Here is a 22,236-nt window from a genome sequence, read left to right on the forward strand (position 1 = left end):
TCACAAGGTAGACAGGTGGCTCCAATATGATAATGTATGAAAAACAATTTGTAAAACACTAACTTCTATGTAAAGACCAGCTTTTTGTTATTTGAGGATAATATGTTGACATCTAAGTAGAAACTTCCAATCTCTACTTCACATTGGTTATGAATAATAAATTTAGAACTCAAAGGGAACTTAGAGGTCATATGGTCCATAATTCCCTCATATTAGAAATGAGGAGAATGAGGCCTAGAGTGGTTGTGACTTGCTCAATTTCACTGATCTAGGGGGCAGAATTGGGATTCAAACCTTAGTCCCATTCTCCAAATCTTGTCTTCTTATATATCATGTAATAGAAAGAATACCTGATTCAGAGAAAAGGACCTGGGGTTGAATCCTGGTTCTAGCCTAGGTCAAGGACCTTGTTGTCCAAGATCGCTTAACCTCTATGAAGATCCTCCAGGTCCTCTCTCCACCACCAAACTCACCACCGTGTATTACACCTCACCCCCGTCTGTCTGTCTGTCTCTCTCTCTCTCTCTCTCTCACTCACACACACACACACACACACACACACACACACACACACAGTCTTCAGAACATAAATAGGCCCTTAAAAATCTTTATTGTATTTTTAAAATTTTTTACCTCTTCATTTGCATAGGTACTCTAGGCCTAGTGTCTACTTCTTACTCATCTCCTCTGCCTTTAAGAATCCTTCTGTTCCTTTTGATGAGGTAAATGAGCTTCAGAGTCAGGTTGTTCAGAAAGAATTTTGGGGGGCAGAGGTTCTCCTAGTCAAGAGGGCTTTATTGATGCAAAAGCAGGGGCTAGTCCTAGCAGAAGGAATAGCAACTTGAGAAAGGACAGGGGCTTGCTTTTATACACAAGTCAGTTAGGAGTTGGGCCTGCTCCCTCCCACATGAGCAGTTAACCACAGGGTTCACAAGCCATAGGTGTTAGTCAAATACACAGAAAATAACAAGGTTTTCTTGTCGACAGATAGAGCCTCTTGTTACTGGGCAGATTTAGATTTAGGCAAGGCTGTCATTGTTGCTGGGCAGAAGTCAGCCTCATCACTTTAAGATTCAGCTCAGAGGCAAGAGGCCTCCTCTGTGTAGCCTTCTTTAAAGCCTCAGCTGAAAAAGTTCTCTCCTTGAAATTCTCCTAGACCACTTTTGACTCCCATCACTCCCTACCTCCTACTATAAGTAGCTGTATACATGTCAATCTTCATTGTGCCCCAAGTAGAATGGAAGCACTTTCAAGGTGGAAACCATCATTTTTGTCTGTTTCTCCAAACATGAATTTCTGACCATATGTTGTAGGTGCTTAATAAGTGCTTGTTGAACTGAAGTAAATAAAAGGTAAGTTGGATGCAAACAGTGTGTGTAACCATAGTAAAACAACATGGTCTAGTGAAAAAAGCACTGGATTTAGGAGTTGGGAGTCAGCTCTTAGCTCCTGCAGTTATTATGCATGCTGTGAAGTGACTTGCCCTTGTTCACACATCTTTGAGCTTCAGGTTCCTTATTTCTGAAATGGCTAGATGGCCTCTGAGGTCCCAGCTCTAAGTCTGTGATCCTATGAACCGATTTATTTGTAATTAGGCTGTGAATTAGAAATTACAAATTAAATTTGTAGATCCACTAAAAAAGTTGTAGGCAACACAACTTGGAATTACCATTTACATAGCATGTTAGGATTTGTAACTGTTAGGAACTGTAGAGATCTATCTACAATGGGACATTTGTAGTAACTGTCATAACCGGGATTGGAACCGACTAACTCTAGGCTCATCTCTGTTTCAACTAGACTATGCTGCCTTAGTGTGTATTTGCAAACAGTAAAGCTGAATTTCTTTTAAAGTTCTGTACGGTTCAGAATGCACCTTAATAATATTACAAGTTGAGTTTTGCTTTATGTGAGTGAGGGCCTGGAGCTCTAGCTTGACAAATGGGATTGAAGACATAAGGAGAATCAAGACTGGATGGTATTTTACTACAATAGGAACATCCTTGAATAGTTTGCAGCATTTCTCCCCAGTTACTTTGAAGCCTCTTGTTTTTCACAATGGGACAAGGGCATTAATCAGAAAACTCTTCTGTCAGCACATTTCCCTCTAAAATATTAATCGTGCATTGTTCTGTGCATAAAAATACATGAATCATTCGGGGCAGAGGGGTATTAAAATCAGCTTAATTTCTTGGCTCCACAATTTCCCTGAGCTTTGGGCTTTATCATCCTGGGTATATGTATACACTCTTTCCTTCCACAGTGTGCATAGTAGTATTTATGGGTTCCATCCACATACTCACACATCAAAATACTCTGTGGCCAAAGTAGTCTGGGAAATGCCAGTAAGTAAAACTATGATGTAGTGAACTTGGCTTTCTGTGTATTTTGTCATGAAAAAAAAACTAGTTGAATAACAGCTGATGGTCTTGTAACATTTTTTTCTCTAGCACTTAGTACATTACATTACTTAGTACGTTACATTGGGCATGTAACGTAACAAGCCTCAGTTAACTGCTATAAACTGGGGATCATGATAACTGTACTATCTTGCTTAAAGTAATATTTGGGAAGATAAAATGTCATTTTATAGATGCATATATATAATATGTATATATACACAATATAGTACTTTGTAAGTGATGATTCACTAATTGTGAAGTATTATAATTAAATAAAATGGCACTTCTAGGTTTTTACATATGAACACCTCAGAGCCTAAGTATGACCTCTGACAAATTCAATGCTTATCAAACTTCGAAAATAGTAAAAGAAAAGATCTTACCAAATTCCTTCTATGATACAACTCTGGTCTACATACCAAAACCAGGGAGAGTCAAAACAGAGAAAGAAAACTATAAACTAATAACTAATGAACATTGATGCAAAAAATTTAGAGAAAATATTAAAGTTACAGCAACATAACAAAGATTATGTGCTGTGATTAGGTTAAATTTATACTAGGAATACAAGTTTGACTTAATATTATGGAAACTAAGTATAATTGACCATATTAATAACAGAAAGAAAATGTATATTATCATATAATATATACAGAAAAATGTTGAAAAAATACAACATTCATTTCTGTTAAAAACAATAGGAAGATAGGAATAAACAAGTCTTTCCCTAACATGGTAAACTGTATCTTCCTATAACCAAGAAACATTATTATCCATAATGGAGACAAACTGTCTTTCTTTCCTATAAGATCAAGGGTGAAGCAGGGGTATCCGTCACACTTTCTATTAAATATAGAACTAGAAATGCCACCTATAGAAATAAGGGGATAGGCATAAGAAAATTATAATTTATTGCAAATGTACTTCAAGAACTCTTGAGAATCCATTAAAATTAATTCAGCATGGTGCTGAATATAAAATAAACCTATATAAATCATAAACATTTTTGTATATTAACAATAAAAACCAGCAGAAAGAGATAGAGAAATTCTAGTTAAAATAGCTACAGAATCTATAAAATACTTGGGAGTTCACATACCAGTATATATAGAAGAATTATGTGAATACAATTACAAAACAATGTTAAGAAAGACATACAAATAATTGGAGAAATATTAATTGCTCATCTGTAGGTCTTGCCAATATAATAAAAAAGGCAATACTACCTCAATTACTTTACTTATTCAGCTATATTAAATAACTAAAGGATTACAGAAGTAGAAGAAATAACAAAATGAATTTGGGGAAACAAAAAGTTAAGAATCTCAAGGGAGATAATGGAAAAAGTGGAAAGGATAAGAACATAGCAATATCAGATCTTTACTATATTATGAAGCAGTAATCACAAAATTATTTTGCATTTGTTAAAAAATAGAAAGATTTTTCAATGGAACAGATTAGGAATAGAGGTAAACAAACCTATTGGCCTATTGTTTGGTAAGTCCAAAGACCCTAGCTACTGTGGTAAAGAATTCCCTATTTGACAAAAGCTGTTTGGACAACTATACAGCTGTCTTACAGAAATTAGGTTTAGATCAATACCTCACACTATATACATACATACATACATACATACATACATATACTCTTTCTATATAAAAGGTCACATATAAGCAAATTTGAGGAACAAGGAGAAATTACTTCCCATATCTATGGAAAGGAGAAAACTTCCTGACTAAACAAAGGTAGGGATGATCATACAAATTAAAATAGATAAATTTTGATTATGTAAATTAAAATATTTTCACTGACAAACCTAATGTAGCTAAGACTAGAAGGTAAACATTAACTAGGGAATCTTTATAGCAAATTTCTTTGACAAAGGTCTTATTTCTGAGATACATAAGGAATTGATACACATTTATAAGCACAACATCCATTCCCAAATTGATAAATGGTCAAAGGATATGAATAGGAAGATTTTTAGGTAAGGAATCCAGTGTATCAAATCATGAAAAAAAATTGTTCCAAAACACTAATAATTAGAGAAATGCAAATATTGAGGTTCTGTATCACACCCATTACATTGACAAAGATGACCAAAAAAAGACAGTGCTAAGCGTCGGAGGGTCGGTAAGAAAACACACAATGGTAACTAGCTGGTGCATCTTTTGAATTGGTCCATCTATTCTAAAGAAATGTGGTACTAGGTCTAAAAATTAACTAAACTGTACATACCTTTTGACTTAGTACTACCACTACTAAGCCTATCCCCAAAAGAAATCAAATAAGAGGAAAATATTCTGTATGCCCACAAATATTTAAAGCAGCTCTTTTTGTAGTGGCAAAGAACGGGAAATTCAGAGTATGCCCAATAATTGTGAATATAATGGAATACCTTTGTATTATTGTGCCATAAGAAATTATGAAAGGAGGAACCTGGAAAGACATTTATGAACTGATGCAGAGAGAAGTGAACAAAACCAGGAGAATAATTTATACTATAATCTCAATATTGTAAAAATGAGCTATTCTGGAAGACTGATTCCAGAGGACCAATAATGAAGAATGAGGTGATAGACTAATATACAGAATGGGTTGTACATTTTTGGACATAATATGGAAATTTGTTTTACTTGACTATGCTTATTATAAGGATATAAATGTGTGTGTGTGTTCCCACTGGTGAAGGGAGGGTGTAGGAAAGAGAAAAAAAAATGCTTGATAATTAAAAAAAATTGAAGAACTTTCAACACAGGACTTTCAGTCTGGGTGGAAGAATTCACATCAATGTAATGAGTGAGTATAGGAATCACTGCCTCCCTACAGTCATAGCTAGCAGCTGTCCATCTTAAATGTGAACTTTGTCTTTCTCTTAGATTTCCCCTTTCCTGGGTCTGTTTCCCAAGTTGTTTAGGTAAAACCTAGTGCTTCTCCTTATAGCTGATCAAGGGGGTACCACGAGATAACTTTTCTAGTGGCTCCCAGAGAAATTCTACAGGGCCTCACTCCTAGCCAGCCTACCTTATTTCAACTAATTACAGCAGACTGGGTGAAGGGAATGCAAACATCTACCTCTCTGTGGAATTGACTGGAAGAAAGAAATGGCTCCTGAACAATTTTCCCAGAGGAATCCATTGTCTTGAAAGCTGCATGTGTTTGGACTCCACAAGATCAAAATATTTCAGGTTACTAATGAAAGATAGTATTATGGAACAACAGATCCTGTATCTTACTAGGCAAAAGTATAATAACATAGTAGTATAAAAATTAAATACAATTCTATAGAAAAGAAATTCTAAATAGGCAAAAGATAGCAATAGCAATAAAGGAACCTTTTAACCTGAGGACCTTTACTTAAGCTTCACTCTAAGAGGAAAATATATCAATAACAGCCATGTTCCCACTAGGTACATGATACTCCAGAGCTTCCTAATATAGCAGCAGTCCAAGTAGATTTTTTTCTTTCTTTTAGTGTCTTATGTTCCTGATCTAAAACTAACCTCCTTTTTTTCCAGTGTTTTCCTGAATTCATGCCTTGGCACTGGTCACCCCAAATGCCTGGAATGCATTCAATCCGTACCTCTTCACAGAGTCCCTTTTTTTCTTTTCAGAAGAAGCTGAAGTGCAATTCTGCAATAAAACCTTTTCTGATCTCTGCACCCCCATGCAACTGTCCTTCCTCCCCAATTAGCTTGTATTCAACTACTTTGTATATGTTTGTATTTGTTTGCTTGATATTTATACTATATGTGATAATAATGATAAGTATTTGTATGGTGATTTAAAGTTTACAAGATACTTTAAAAATATTGTCCCATTCTATCCTCACAACCCTGGGAGGTAGGTGTTTTTATTTTCCCCATTTAACGTATAAGGAATCTGAGGCACAAAGAGGTTCAGTGACTTACCCAGGATCACATAGCTAGTAACTGAAGCTAGATTTGAACTTAGGTCTTCCAGACTCCAGGTCCAAGGCTCTACACCTTAATATACTTCTATAGCCAATCTGATAAAAACAAATGCAAGTCAAGGTGCTTGTTAGTGGCAGGTAAAGTCTTAATGAGTTAATCTTGTCCACCATTTTGACCATTGCCTTTAGTTAAAGAAATGGATATTATCATTTAAGAGAAGATGGAAGAGCTCCTAGGGGAGATATGTTAGGGATTGTGGTGTTCCTCATTTCATGTCCTGGAGACAATTCTCAGTTCTGTATGTGCTCAAGGCAGGTCCTAGTTGGCTGGGCTGACTCCAGTATGGATTATTTACTATGAGGGATCTAGGCACAGAAGGAGAATTTACCTTTTTAATAAAATGGAGAGAGTAATTCTGGTGGCAATTATAGCCAATAAGACATATGTTGTGACTGTCAGGTGGAAGAGAAATCTGACATTAAGTGAAATAAAAATTTAAAAAGTGGATCTGTATCAGTCTAAAAATGAGTAACAACCTACCAAGGAATTTGAATGGGAATGTGAATTTCTGTGCATGAGATTGATTATTCAGATGTTGAATGGTATTCCTATACTTCAGGCAGCACTTCAAACTTGAGTTGCCTTTACCAGGGCTTACCACAGCTGGAAACCAAATTTCTAGCCTTTCTGCCTGATGGAAGTTATGTATATCTATAATAAGATGTATGTAATTATCCCAGTGTGGATTCTAAAGCATAAAAGTAGTTTGAGATTTTAAGGAACATTTAATAATTATTATTGTGTAACATTTATTAAGCTTCTGGACTACACTCAGTATATAACTTGAAATAACAGTCAATTCACTATAGTGACATAAGTATAAATCTACTAAGAGGTAGCCTGCAGTCATGTCAGAACAATTGATTTGATCAATGAGGAAAAAAAAATCAATTTAGCATCCAAGATTATTCTACTCCATTTGGCATCATGTAAACAATCAGTTGATTAAAATACTAACTTTTCAACTGGTTATATTGATACAAAGAGGCAGAATGGAGTAGTAGGTAAAGAACTGGGGTTAGAATAAAGCCCTGAGTTCAAATCCTGCCGTTGACATATACTAGCTATGTAACCCTGAGCAAGGCTCTTAACTTTTGCTTCAGGAAATGTTATAAAATGAGAAATTGTAAGTGAGTTGCTGATGTGCACTGGTAGAGGAGTTTCTGCCTTTGGAGTTACCCATAGCAATGAGATCTGGACAAATGGTGTTAGACTGAGCAGTTGTTTGATATGCCACTATATTTTCTTTATGTGATCACATACATGCATATATTATGTAATACATATATGTATTGGTTTTAGTTCATGGTAGATAGACATGGTGGACACTTAGCAAGTTTGGATCATTTTGTCACAGGTTGGAATGGTATTTAGCATCACTGTGTCAACTGACTCTAATACTGCGTGAGATGTGTTGTGTTTGATGTAATTAGCATAATATTATTGCCAAATAGGACCATCTGAAGGTCCTCACTATCTATGGGGAATTATGAACTTACCCTAAATTAAAAGGGCCTGTGACTGTAACTGAAAGGCCACATGATAGAGTGGATAAGGTGCTGGACTTATAGTCAGGAAGACCTGGATTCAAATTCTGCCTCTGATATTTACTGGGTATGACCATGGACAAGGTGCTTAATTAACCTTTATGAGCATCAGGCAACTCTTACACTATATGCTATAGACCAATTGCCATCTGTATAGAGGGAATCTCTATACTAACCAAATCATAGATCCTTTATGTGTGGTTTTAAATACAATAAAATATCAACCTTTTGAGAAAAATCTTTAATCCATTGGCACTTTGTCTGAACTAGGATTGAATCAGCCATGGGATAAATCATTTCTGGTCTGGTCTCTCCCATTGAGGAAGTTAAGCAATTGGGAAGGTTTCTAGTTGTGGGCATCAGGTGATGGAGGAGTCTGGCAGTAATTATTCTGTAGGGTAGTCTTACCGTGGTATTGGAGACTCAAGTCTGGTATTAAGGAAAAGGGGGGGTGGAACTAAAGGGAGCAAGATAAGGTCCCAGTCTTAGGAGAACCTGGGTATCAGGAAGAAAAAAAAAGGCAAGGAACCAATAAATAATTCAATTTAATAGACATTTATTAAGTGCATACTATTTTCAAGTCATAGGTGCTTTTTATAGATAAAAAAGATGAAACATTCAAATGAGTTGAGGCTAGTGAGGAGTGCTAAGGACAACAAAAATGGCCTGTTTGTATTTTAAAAGTATATGAGCCAAAAAAGAGGTTCAAAGAAGAGATAGGACTACAATTTTATGATAATGACACAGTGTTAACTGATGTTGTAGAGAAGGTGGCAAAATACTATAGGACTGAAGAAAGGCAAATGTAAAAATGGGAGAGCAGGGTTCCAATTTTCAAAAAAGAGAAGAGAGTAGAGTTGATAAAATTGACTTGGATTCCTGACAAAATTCTAGGATATATTATTAAAAGGATGGTTAATAAACATCTGGAGAAGGAAGTAGTGATCATAGAAAGCCACCATAATTTCATCAAAAATAAGTCATGTCTCATTTACTTTTAACAAAGGATCATAGGACTGGTAAATCAGGAGGATGCCACAGATTCATTTTACCTTTAGCGAAGTCTGTCATGCTATGCTTATGGACAGAGTAGAGACCTGGGTCAGATAAGAGTAAAGTTAAGTACATGGTGAACTGGTTCAGTGGTAGTCATTAATCATCATCAGTTGGGAGGCAGCTAGGTAGCACAGTGGAAACTGCACTGGGTATGGAATCAGGAAGGGCAGAGTTCAAATTCAGCCTCAGACACTTAATAGTTGTGTGATTCTAGGTACGTCACTTAACCACTATTTGCCTCAGTTTCCTCAACTATAAAATGAGGATAGTAATAGCACCTATTTCCCAAGGTTGTTGTGAAGATACTATTTATAAAGTCCTTATCATAGTGCCTGGCACATAGTAGGTGCTATAGAAAAGCTAACTGCTATTAACATCATTATTAATGGTTCAGTGTCACTTTGGGGAAGTGACTTTCTCATGGAGCACCCCAGAGATCTATGACTGACCCTGTGCTGTTTAACATTTTTTAAAAAAAATTAATTATGTACTTAGAGAAAGTCAAAGATTCAATTTGTAGATGACACAAAGTTGGGGAGCTACCTAGTATTAGGTGACAACCAGGTTTCAAAAAGATATCAATGAGTTACAAGCCATGATTTCAAAGGGTGAATAGAATAAAATGAAATATAATTGATATAAATACAAAATCTTATGCTTACAAAAAACTAACTTTATAAATATATAATGGGAGGACTATAGTTAGATAACACTGTCTGGAAAAGTTTGGGGATATTTAGTAGACTGCAAACTCAGTAGGGGTATAATATTAGTAGCCAAAACAGTAAAACCATCTTAGTTTGCTTTAAGAGACAGAGACTCTAGGATTAGGAAGACAAGAATCTCTCTATACTATAATCTGGTCAATTAGTGTCTGTGGTATTGTGTTCAGTTGTTGTCACTTGTACTTTTTAGGGCAGTGTCCAGAGGTGGGCAACAAGGACAGTGAAGGGCCTCTAGTTCTTGCCATATGAAAACTGGTTGAAAGGGATTAGGGTATTTAGCCTTGATAAAGGAAGACTTTAGGGTACATGATAACTATATTCAGGTATTTAAAAGACCTGTCACATGGAAGGAAGAATGTCTTGACTGACCTCTGTCTTTTGCCAGGTACATGCTGGTCCCAAGTCAAGATCTGAAAAAATGGAATCAATTGGGCAAACAAAACAAGTAATTTTGGTACAAACATTGAGGAAGGATATTCATTACCAGATGCCACCTTCCTGGTGCCCACCCATGCATGATGATGCACCTAGGTTGATCACAGCAGTTCATAACAGAATAAATTAGTCTGGCAGGCCAAAGAGCTGTACACTTTTCTCAACACTGATGCATGCAGGTTACATCATAGTACAGCTCTTATTTAAAGCACGAAGTCCATCCTTTCCAGCTCTCTGTGACTAAGAGCTACTCATGAGGCCTAGTCAGCATGTTAGGGCTCAAAGTCTGGGTGAAATGGTTAATTCCTAAGACAGCCTCAAAGGCCAAATTAGGAGCAGTAGGTACAAATGAGAAGAGAAAATTGAGAATTTTTGTAAAGGAGAATTAATAGAGCTATGTAAAGATGGAATGAACTGTCTCAGATGGTAATTAGTTCTTCCTCAGTTGAGATTTTCAAACCAGAATCTGGATGACCATTTGTCGTAATGTTGTGCAAGGTGATCCTTATTCAGGTATAGTTTAGATTAGAAGGCCTTTAAGGGCTCAGCCAACCCTGAGATTGTACACACCTGTGATTTTGTAACTTCAGGCTTCCTCCTGCCCAGAGCCTAACCTCTATCCTGTCGTCTCAGCTTTACTTTTGCTCTCCCAGTCCCATCTGCTTATCTGCTTGACCCATAGCTACTTGCTGTCTGTGTCCAGAGAATAGTAGCCTAATCTGACTAAACTTGCTTATTATTCCTTTGGGGAAATCAGGGACTCTTTATGACCTGTACTCAATTCTCCATTTGCCATTTAATCCAACTATTCCTAGGCAGTACAAATGATTATATTTACCAGATTCCTTAAACTGATTGGGGAAAAGACATTTTGGATTGAGGGAATGCAAAAATGAATTGTGACATTTTATTTTTAAGATGATGCTTTTCACTTTTTAGTCACTCCTCCTAAAGGAGACTTTGAAAATTGAAGTTTATACTGCCAATTACTTTTCACAGTACATCTTTACAGTTTATTCCCATGTCATTAACTGCTCACAGGACATTTCAAACTGTATGGCCCAGAATTTCTTAAGCTCAACTTACTTAAAACTAGGCTCATTATCTTTCCCTCTAAATCCACTTTTCTTGCAAATTTCCCCATTTCTGACAAAGATAACACTATTCTTTCAGTCTCCCAGGTCCATAACCTTAGCTTTATTCTAAATTCCCCACTCTTCCTCACCCCACATATCCAATGAACTGCCAAATCTTGTCATTTCTTCCTCTATAGCATCTCTTGCATCTGACCCTTTCTGTCTTCTCACGTGACTGCCTCTTTAGTTCACACCCTCATCACCTCAAACCTAGATTATTGCAACAGCCTCCTAAGTGGTCCCTCTGCCACAAGACTCTCACCAATCTAGTATATTTCACTAACTGCTGCTCAAGTAATTTTCCTTAAGCTCACATCTGATCATGTAACTTTCCTACTCAGTCAACTTTAGCAGCTTCCTATTGCCTCTAGAATCAAATACAAACTTCTTTGCTTATCTTTTTTGTTTGTTTGTTTGTTTTCCTAACTGCAGCCCTTAGAAGTCTCTGGCTGCTTGCATTTTATTTATTTTTTGTTAGTTTGTTTTGATTTATCAACAATCACTTCCATAAGCTTTTGAGTTTTAAATTTTTCTCCTCCTTCCTTCCATCCCCCTCCCCAAGACCATATGCTATCTGTTATAGGCTATACATATACATTCTTATTAAACACATTTTCACATTAGTCATATTGTAAGGAAGAATTATAACCAATAGAAGGAACCACAAGAAAGAGGAAATAAAACGAAACAGAAGAAAAAACAGCCAACAGTATGCTTCGATCTGCATTCAAATTCCGTAGTTCTTTCTTTGGATGTGGATAGTATTTTCCATCATGAGACCTTTGGAGACGTCTTAGATCCTTGCATTGCTGAGGAGGGCTAAGTCTATTAACATCAGTCATCATATAAGGTGGCTGTTACTGTGTACAATGTTCTTTTGGTTCTGCTCACTTCACTCAGCATCAGTCCAGATAATTCTTTCCAGGTTTTTTTGAAGTCCTCTTGCTCATCATTTCTTTTGGCACAATAGTATTCCATTACATTCATATACCACAACTTGCTCAGCCATTCCCCAATTGATGGGCATCCTCTCAATTTCCAATTCTTTGCCACCACAGCAAGAGCTGCTATAAATATTTTTGTACATAAACATTTTTGTACATGGGTCCTTTTACCATTTGTATGATCTCTTTGGAATATAGCCCTAAAGTGCTATTGCTGGGTCAAAGGCCATGTACATTCTTATTGCCCTTTGGGCATAGTTCCAAATTGCTCTCCAAAAAGATTGGATCATTTCACAATTCCACCAACAATGCATTAGTGTTCCAATTTTCCCACATTTTCTCCAACATTTATCATTTTCCTGTTTTGTCATGTTGGCCAATCTGATAGGTGTGATGTGGTACCTCAGTGATTTAGGGAATTTTTTCATATGACTATAGATGGGTTTAATTTCTTCATCTAAGAACTACCTGTTCATGTCCTTTGACCATTTATCAATTGGGAATGACTTATCTTCTGCTTATCTTTTAAAAGCCTTTCACAGCATGGACCCAATTTATAGCCTCACTGTGCATTACTCCCCTTCCTGAGCTCTATGATACAGTCATACTGGCCTCTTTGTTCCTCCCACATTTCATTCTATCTCCTGTCTCCATACTTTGCACTGGCTATCCTCCATGCTAAGAATGTACTCCCTTCATCCTCTCAGTCTTGAACACCACCTCCTAACTCAATCCAATATAATAAATATTTAATAAGTGCTTACATGGCAGGCACTTTGCTAGGCACTGGGGATATAATAACAAGAAAGACAGTACCTGCCCTCTAGGAGTTTATTATACTTTAAAGAGACAACTCACAAAAAAAGGGACAGGGAGGGGGCATTATGGGGTATATGGTTCCTTGGAGTTGAAACCAGGAGGGGCAGCAGATGCAAAGTTATCTGAGAGCCCTCTATAAAGGAAGACAGTGGGAGGAGTTTGGTACTTTGCCCTCCAGACCTCCAATCAATGGGAAGAGGAGGTTAAGTCAATCATGATTTATATTAGCAGCATCATGATGAGCTTATCCTGGGAGGGGTGTCTTATTTTAAAGTTATAACTAGGCAAGGCAGCAACTTTCTTTATTTCTTCATTTATTTTTGGCAATTGTGGTTAAGTAACTTGCCCAGGGTCACACAGCTAGTGTCAAGTGTTTGGTCTGAGGTCGGATTTGAACTCAGGTCCTCCTGACTGCAGGGCTGGTGCTCTATCCACTGTGCCACCTAGCCGCCCCAAGGGCAGCAAATTTAAAGTGAAGTAAGATTTAAATTCAGATCTTCCTGACTCTGGGTCCAGGAGTCTATCCACCTAAAGCTGCCTAAAGATGATATGGAGCCATTGGAGCTCCTTGAGTTGGGAGGTTGATTTGGAGTGAGGAGAGCTCTGTGGCAGAGATACAAGTTCTAAGGCTGTCACACCAGTCCAGGGGAAAAGGGGCGCTGGACTAGGGTTGTGGTTGATGGGTGGAGAGGAAATACTTGTGCAAAATGCTAAGGTAAAAATGATGAGACTTGGAAACAGATTGGCCCTGTGGGATGAGAGAAAGAACAAGGGGTGGAGAATGCTATGGGTTTTGAGCCTGGGTAACTGGGAGAGTGGCAGAAGGTTTGGGGGAAGGATAACGCGTTTACTTTTGTAACGCTTTTTGTTGAGCTTTCGTAACACACCTTTTCCTAGGTGTTTAACCACTCCTCAGTCTCCTTTGGTGGATCATTTACACCATGCCCTTTATCTCTCAGTGTCCTGGGATCTTTTTTCTTTTCTCTTTATGCTCTTTTGTTTGGTGACCTCATCAGACTTTTGATTCCTGGCTGTCACCCTTGAGCCTTGCAAATCACATTACAGCTTCACTTCAACAAGACTGGAGGGGCTGCTCTGTATTCCTGCAGGTTCACCTAAATCTCTTTTCTCCTTCAGGTAAAATTACCTTACTTCCATGCTATCTTTCTTCAAGGATCTATGATTTTGTAGGTGTGGATATTTCCTCCACTAACGTAAATCATAGCTTTTCTACAACTTAGTAGCTCTCTGTTGTCTCCAGGATCAAATACAAAATGCTGTTTGGTATTGAAAGCCCTTTTGAACTTAGCCCTCTCCTACCTTTCCAGGCCATTGCCAGTCTTCCTGACTTTTGCCTTGCCACTGGACTTCGATGACTCTGGAGGAGACAGTAAAGCGATGATTTTGCACAGCTTTACCTCACATATCCAGTTACCGTGGAAGTCAAAACATCATACCTGTGATGTCATTAGTCTTCTCTGAGAATAAAGGATGGACAAAAACATCAACATCTTTATCCCTGCTGAGTGCTCTTTAATCTAGTGACATTGACTTCCTGGTTGTTCCACGAACAAGATGCTCCATTTCTTAGCTCTGGGCATTTTCTCTGGCTGTTTCCCATGCCTGGAACATTCTCAGTCCTCCACTCTGCCTTTGGGCTTCCCTGACTTCCTTTAAGTCCCAGCTAAAATCCAATCTTTTATAGAAAGCCTTTCCCAAACTCTTAATTCTAGTGCCTTCTCTCTGTTAATTATTTCCTATTTATCTTGTATATAGCTTATTTGTATATATTTGTTTGGATGTCATTTCTCCTATTAGACTCTATGCTCCTTGAGGGCAGGGATTGTCTTTCCTCTTTATTTATTATTATTATTTTTTTTGTATTGCTAGCTCTTAGCAAAGTGCTTGGCATAGTAAGCACTTAATAAATGTTAATTGATCCATTGGTGCTTGAGAGTTGTGGAAGGAAAAAAATATATATCCTGTGGCCAACCTGGAAATGATCTTTTTGGATTGTACTCAGCTGGGATTGTTTGTCAGACAACAGGCTTAGAAATCTATTACTTTAACAATGCTGAAGACCATTCCAGCTTGGAAGGAACCTGAATTTTTCAGATATTGCTACAAGAAGCTAGGGTTACCTCAAATCCCAGTGTAGGTAATACATGTAGAAGTATGGGGTGGTAGGGAAAGCTTTGCATCTAGAATCAAATGGCCTTAAGTCAAAAGTCAACCTCACTTCTATGAAGACATTTGGATTCCTATTACCTTCTGGAATACCGATGAAAGAGTTAGTAGTGGAGATGACTTAATAAGGTCCAAATCTTATTTTCTAAATGAAAGAGAAAGACAAGGACAGGAAGAAAACAAGAAGACAAACAGGATTGTGAGCCTCTCTGCTCAAGATTACATAACACCAGTACTTTTCCTTGTTTCCCTCTGGAATTATTCAGCCTTAGCAAAAACAGTTTGTTTTTTTAAATACATAAAATGAAGCCAGCTGGATGAGATGACCTCAATGATTCTGTCCCTCTTTAAATCATAAAAAATGACTCCTTAACTTTAAATGGGTCCCAGCAAGGGTTCTTTAAAAAAAAAGTCTTCTTTTTTTAAGGCAATTGGGGTTAAGTGACTTGCCCAGGGTCACACAGCTAGTGTCAAGTGTTTGTTCTGAGGCCGAATTTAAACTCAGGTCCTCCTGACTTCAGGGCCAGCGCTCTATCCACTGCACCACCTAGCTGCCCTAAGTCTACTGTTTTTTATTCTTTATCTTTATTGCAAAGTGAAAAATAGAGCTTTTTCCTGTTTTAGCTATGTCTCAGAAATTTGGGGGCAATGCAGAAGAAATTTGGAAAAAGGCTAGTTTACTCTGGAAATGTTATGAAATCCATTTTGAATTTTAAGATTTCCTTTACCTTAAAAAAAAATAAACCAAGTTGTCACTTTCACCTATCTATAGTATTACAACTGAAAATCCCTTCTTTGTTTCCTCTCCAAGAAACCTCTCAGAGGAACTGCCCCAGGGAGAGTCACTCAGCTGCAGATAATCTAGTAATGGGCTCCTGAGGGATCCTGGGAGTAGATGGTAACTTTAAAGCAAGGAGTGGAGACCTGATGTTGCTTCTTTGCAGGGATAGCTAAGAACTCAGGTGTGCCAATTGGCTCGTTTTCAGAGCGGGTCTTTGAATGTTCTTTGTTTGTGCTCACTCCAGGTGAAGTTTCTAGAGACAATTTGATTCCTATTAATATGTGGAATATTGATGAAAGAGTTCATGGAGACGACCAAGTCCAATTCTTGAGATGAAAGAGAAAGAAAAGGAAGAGAACAAACAGGGTTGTCGTCTTCTTTGCTTAAGATGACACAACCCCAGTTCTTTTTCCTTGTTTCCCTTTGGAATTTTTCAGTCTTAGCAATAACAGACGAGAATTTCCCTGTGAACTACAGGGTGAAGAAAGTGATAGGTGGTATGGCCCAGTGGAAAGTGTCGGGTTTGGTATAAGGGGAGTTGGATTTAAATTCTGATTTACCTGTGTGACCTTGGACTTTGGTTTTCCCATATGTAAAATGAAAGGGTTGGATTAGATGACATCAACATCAATCCCTTCTAGCTCTAAATCTATGTTCTTATATTAGAATTTAACTCAAATAGAATAATATATGCAAATGATTTCATGTGATTATTTTGAATGAGAGATTGCCTTCATCTGGGAGTTCACATAGCAATGAAATCACAGGTACAGTTCCTATCCCTACTTTGAATTGTACCCATAGGAAAAGTCAAACAAAAATTAGGGCAAAACACAGGTAAAACATAATGAGCACATTTTCTTTTGCTAAATAGTATAAAGAAAACACACCTGGGAACTCAACCTGAAGGCCAGAGAGGCAGAAGGAATTAGAGTATTAAAATGTAGTCTACCCAAGTAGTAAGGAGGAATACAAATTAGCTTAAGAGTGTGGGGTCAACTCCTTCATTTTATAATGGAGGCTGAAGCCCAGAGAGGAACTCTTGGCCAAGGTTATACAGGTAGCAAGTGGTAGGCCAAGATGAGTGTAATTGTTTCAGATTCCAAGAACACAGGGAACTTTTCAGAACAGAAATATGACAAAAGTAGAAAGCATTCTTTTCTTTTTTTTAAGAGTGCTGTAATCATTTTATCTGAATCCCATATTTGACTCTTGTGTGAAGTCTGACATAAACCAAGACTTGGAGAGATTAAATATCCACTGCTCGATGGAGTTGTTCAGCACCTCCATGACAAGGTAATCTTCTCACTATTGTAGCAATTTATCCACTTTTTGGGCTTTCTTTTTCCCCATTAGCTTTTCATAGCAGTTGGGTTGTTTTCTTTTCTAATATGTTTATATATTATAATATATATAATATATGTGTGTATATGTGTGTATATCTATATCTATATCTATATCTATTCTTTTTCATGCATACTTGAAATTCTGGGGATAAGGCATAATGTTCTTTAGTATATTTGATAATGGCAGGGACAAAAAGCCAATAGGAAATATTGGTTTATGTTTGACAGTGATTAAATAGTGATTTCTTTGCACTTTCTTCACTGAAATAAGTTATGAAACATTCTATACAGGACAAGCTTATGGAATCTTTTTGAGTTATTTGAAGAACAATATGCCATGAAGTCAGAGTAATCAAGTATTTTCAGCTCTGTAGCAATTAACAACTTTAAATGTTGCTGCAGGTAATTTTAGTCCATACTTTTGATGATCTCATTGTAGAGGGTGTGGACCCACATGTTTCTAGGAAAGTTATTTTTCCGGCACCAGTTTTCCACCTAATTTAGTGGCTCCAGGTCTGCTGGCTTCAAGGGCATAATTAGCTGTGGACTCTGCTTTTAAATCTCAAGTTTGATTTAATCAGGTAGCAATTAACATGTCAGACCAACTTCTGCTAATTTGAAAGAACCCTGGAGTGCCTGACCCCTTCCCACCCTGACCACAGAAATGAATTAGCATGAGTTTATGGTGTGATTTTTCTTGCTGACACTTGGAATATAAAAATCCTCCATGAGATTCTGAATGTGACTTGGCTCCAGGAGATTGGAGGAGGAAAGAGGAGTAATCTCTTCTTTACTTTTAGAGGTTATTTTCACAATAATGATGTACCAGGGGCCATTTCATCCTCTAGGGACACTCTATACCCACCCTGCTTACAGTGAAATCACAAAAGATCATGATATTAGTGTAACATTAAAAATAGTGAGATGCAATGTAACATGGAAAGGGCTGCCAAATGACAGAAACTCTTAACTACAAGAATCGGATAAGAACTCTGAATAGTCAAACGAGATAATGATTGAAAAGTACTTGGTGCAGTGCCTGGTAACAGCTAACTATGATATAAAATATACATGATATGCACATTACAAAGTACTAAATCAAGTCCAAGACAGAAGTCTGGTACTCACAAGGAGAAGCTTGGAAGGCTTCATAAGGATAAACTTTAAAAGATTGGTAAGAATTGAAGGGACGAAGAAGCGGCTAGAGGATATGCTAGGCAAAAGGAACAGTGTGATCAAAGACGTAGAGATGGAAATATGCAAGGTATATTTGGGAGACAGAGTAGTCCACTCTTCTAGATGTTAGAGTACACACTTGGATTATTCCTTCATTTATTTTAGACTCACTAAATTTATTTTTAAAATTACAAAAACATTTCTTAAAAAAAAAAGAGAGAAGTGTGTACTATTCGGCGTAGCCCCTACTTCATAGACTTATTTTGAAGGTCAGAAAATAATGATCATTTATTTATTATTTTGAGGCTTACAAAGCACTTTACAAATATGTTGTGATATCCTCATTAAAATTTTACAAGGCAAGTGATGTTATTATCCCCATTTTACAGATAAGGAAAATGAGGCACATAAAAGTTTAAGTTACTTTTCTGGGGGTTACATAGTAAGTGTCTTGGGCTGGATTTGAACTTAGGTTTTCTTGCTTCCAGGTCCAGCACTCTGTGGCTACAGGTGAGCCCAGAACCAGACTGCACAGCATTTTCCACAGAACAGTGTATACTAGTATGTAGATATCAAAGGATTCTAATGCAAGGTATATTTTCTTTTTTCTTTTTTTTTTTCCATTGTGTGTAACAGTGTTCTTGAGAGTTTTCTGAGAATAGTGAAGAATTGAAGGAGGCCTGGGCTAGATGACCTTTCAATTTTCTTCCAACTCTGATGTGCTGTACTTATTTGTTTTGTTATTATATACATTATTGACCCGTAATCAGTTCTCAGAACTTACCCAGGACTCCCCAAACTCTAGAGAGCCCTTTTCATACCTGCAGCAATACATGGCCATATGACATTGAGGCAGATGGTCTGAGGTGGGGCCTGAAGTTCCCAACCTTTTTGCAGTGAGGAGCTGAAACCACAGGATTGGCCAGATGGGGGCTGTGTGAATAGGTAATGTTATGGCAATTGTTTGAGGATGAGGTGTAGAAGTGTTGCTGATTAGGAAGTCCTGCCAGGGAGCCAAAGGACTTGTTGATAACTTCTAATATTTAAAATTCAGTAGCTTCTCTTCACTTTTCACTGAACACTATAGAAAGATTGGTGACAATTCCTGGGCCATACTCCTGGTATTAGTGGCATAATGAAAGTATCACTGGACTGAAACTGGAGGGAACTGAGTTGTAGGCTGGACTTTGTTACTAACAAACTATATAATCTCAAGCAACTCATATCTACTCTGAGCCACTTTCTTCATCTGTTAGATGATGGAATTGGACTAGATGATTGTTATGGTCTTTTCCAGCCCTTAACATTTTCTGGCATCTTTCAGAATTTCAAACCATTTTGATTGAAGTGACTTTTGGCTATGCTTATTTTCCTGTCAGAAACCCAGAAATAGGTTTGGGAGAGCAGGGTTTGTTTTGGAAGCTAAAACTCTGAAAGTAATCAACAAGCACTTTAAAGAGTGACTACTATGTGCCAGGCACTCGGCTAGATGCCAGGTATATAAAAAAATAATTGAACAGTCTTTGTCCTCAATGAGCTTATATCTTTTGGGGGCAGTTCATTGAAGTGTAAGGTTGACTGGATGGAGACCCCTTGGAGCAGTGGAAAGAACAGGACACCTGAGTTTTATGCTCAGCCTGGTTGCTAATTCATTCCATGACACTAGGCAAGTCAATTCTTTCTCTGAGTCTCAGTTTTCTCAGTTTGACAAGTGAGGATGATGGTATCTGACCCACACACTCTAACTGTGGTATTTCAAGAATCATAGGATTATGGATTTAAAGCTGGTCATCAAGTCCAGCCCCCTAATTTTATAGATGAGAAAACTGAAGCCTAGAGAGGGTAACCGACATGCACCCAAGTCTACAAGGCAAATAATGGCAAAGATAGGATTTGAACTAAGGTTTTTTGAGTGTTGACATTATGCCACATTGAATCCAACGATATCATCATGAGCGAAGGTGATTTTAAAAGTATAAAGTATTACACAAATTTCAAAGCATTTTTCATATTCATTAATGTAAGATTATTATGAAACTGTCAGAGCTGTATGATATAGCGACCTCCACTAAGGTCCTGCTCTGATGTGTCATCCTGTCATGGAAGCAATCCTGAATTCTTGAAGGCTATACCAGTGGAGCATGATTTCTGACAGATAATCCCAAATGGAGGAGGCTTGGTGAGCTAGATTTGTTATTTAAGGACCAGCCTAGCTAAGTCAGGCAGTGATGAGGAATTTTTCAGATCCAAGTGAGATCCCAGATCCTTAATGTATTGGAATCAGAATCTCAAATTATTATTTTAAAAAATACTCTGGTCAATTCACTGAAAATTTCAATCCTCTAGGAAATTCTCTAAGTTACAGAGCCATTGTAAATATGCATAGATGGAGGGAGTTTCTATGTCAGACATTCACCATGCTGATGAAATCATAAGTATGAGTTATTAAAAAAAACCTTAACTATATCATCCATCACAAATATTTATTAAGTCCTTATTATATATAGACCACTGTACTGGGCATTGAGGGAGATACCTAGTTTATAAAAGATATTGTCCCTGCCCTCAGTTGATGAATAAGCATTTTTAAGAGATTCTACTATGTACCAGGTACTGCTAAAAACAAAGCAGTGCTTATTCATGAAGTCCAAGAGGAGATGTTGTTACTAACTGGAGAGATTGCAGACTTCCAGGAGAAGGTGTCATTTGAAATTGGCTTTAAAGGATGAGTAAGAATTCAGTGTTTTCCCTGTGAGTCTATCTGTACCATCAAACTATACTAAAATGATTTGGTTGGTGAGAGACAGGGAGAGGAAGAGGTAGGGGTAGATAAGTGAAACAGATTAAATACACAGAACATAGGAACGAATGAACACAGTAGCATAGTGTTTGATAAATATAAAGACCCCAGTAACTGAGGAAACAACTCATCATTTGACAAAAGCTGCTAGGAAAAGCAGGCAGAAGACTGGCAGAAATTAGATTTAGACCAATACCTCACACCACATACCAAGATAAACTCCCAATAGATCTATGACCTAGATATAAAAGGTTATGTCATAAACAAACTAGAAGAACAAGGATGAAATTACCTTTCTGTCTATGGTTAGTAGAAGAATTTATGACTAAACAAGGGAAAGAGAGGATCATACAAGATAAAATAGATAATTTTGATTATATTAAATTAATTTTTTTTGCATAAAAATCTAATGCAAAAATTAGAATGGAATTGTAACTGGGAATAGGTGTTTCTCCCTAAGACTAATGACATGACCTCACCCATTGCCAAGATCATTTTTTAATGCTTCACATATATTGTGGCTGAAAAATTTGGAGCAGGCTAAGCACCTTTGGAAAAATGACATTCTTGGAACCAATTGCTTCAGTACTTTTTTGCCTGGAACAAAGTCAGTTGGTTGGGAATGCTACTTAAAGGAAGAATAGTATGAGCAGTAAGACTTTTTGATATTTTCCAGCTAGGGGTTTCCAGAGCATGGGAGGTTGTAAATCTGACTGCTTTTCCAGTTTCCTTTTTCAAGACTTCAAAAAAGCGATCAGGAAAGCTTGCAAAGCAACAACTCTAAAACTATTTTATGTGGCTGGGCAAGAGCAATAGCTCTTTCTGGTTATTTGTATTGCATTTGGGATTCCTCTACCACATGATGCAGAGACACGTTCAATCTTTCTTCAAAAAACTGAAGTATTTTG

Source organism: Phascolarctos cinereus, unplaced genomic scaffold (genome assembly GCF_003287225.1).
Source record: "Phascolarctos cinereus isolate Bilbo 61053 unplaced genomic scaffold, phaCin_HiC Scaffold_5;HRSCAF=322, whole genome shotgun sequence".
NCBI lineage: Eukaryota > Metazoa > Chordata > Mammalia > Diprotodontia > Phascolarctidae > Phascolarctos > Phascolarctos cinereus.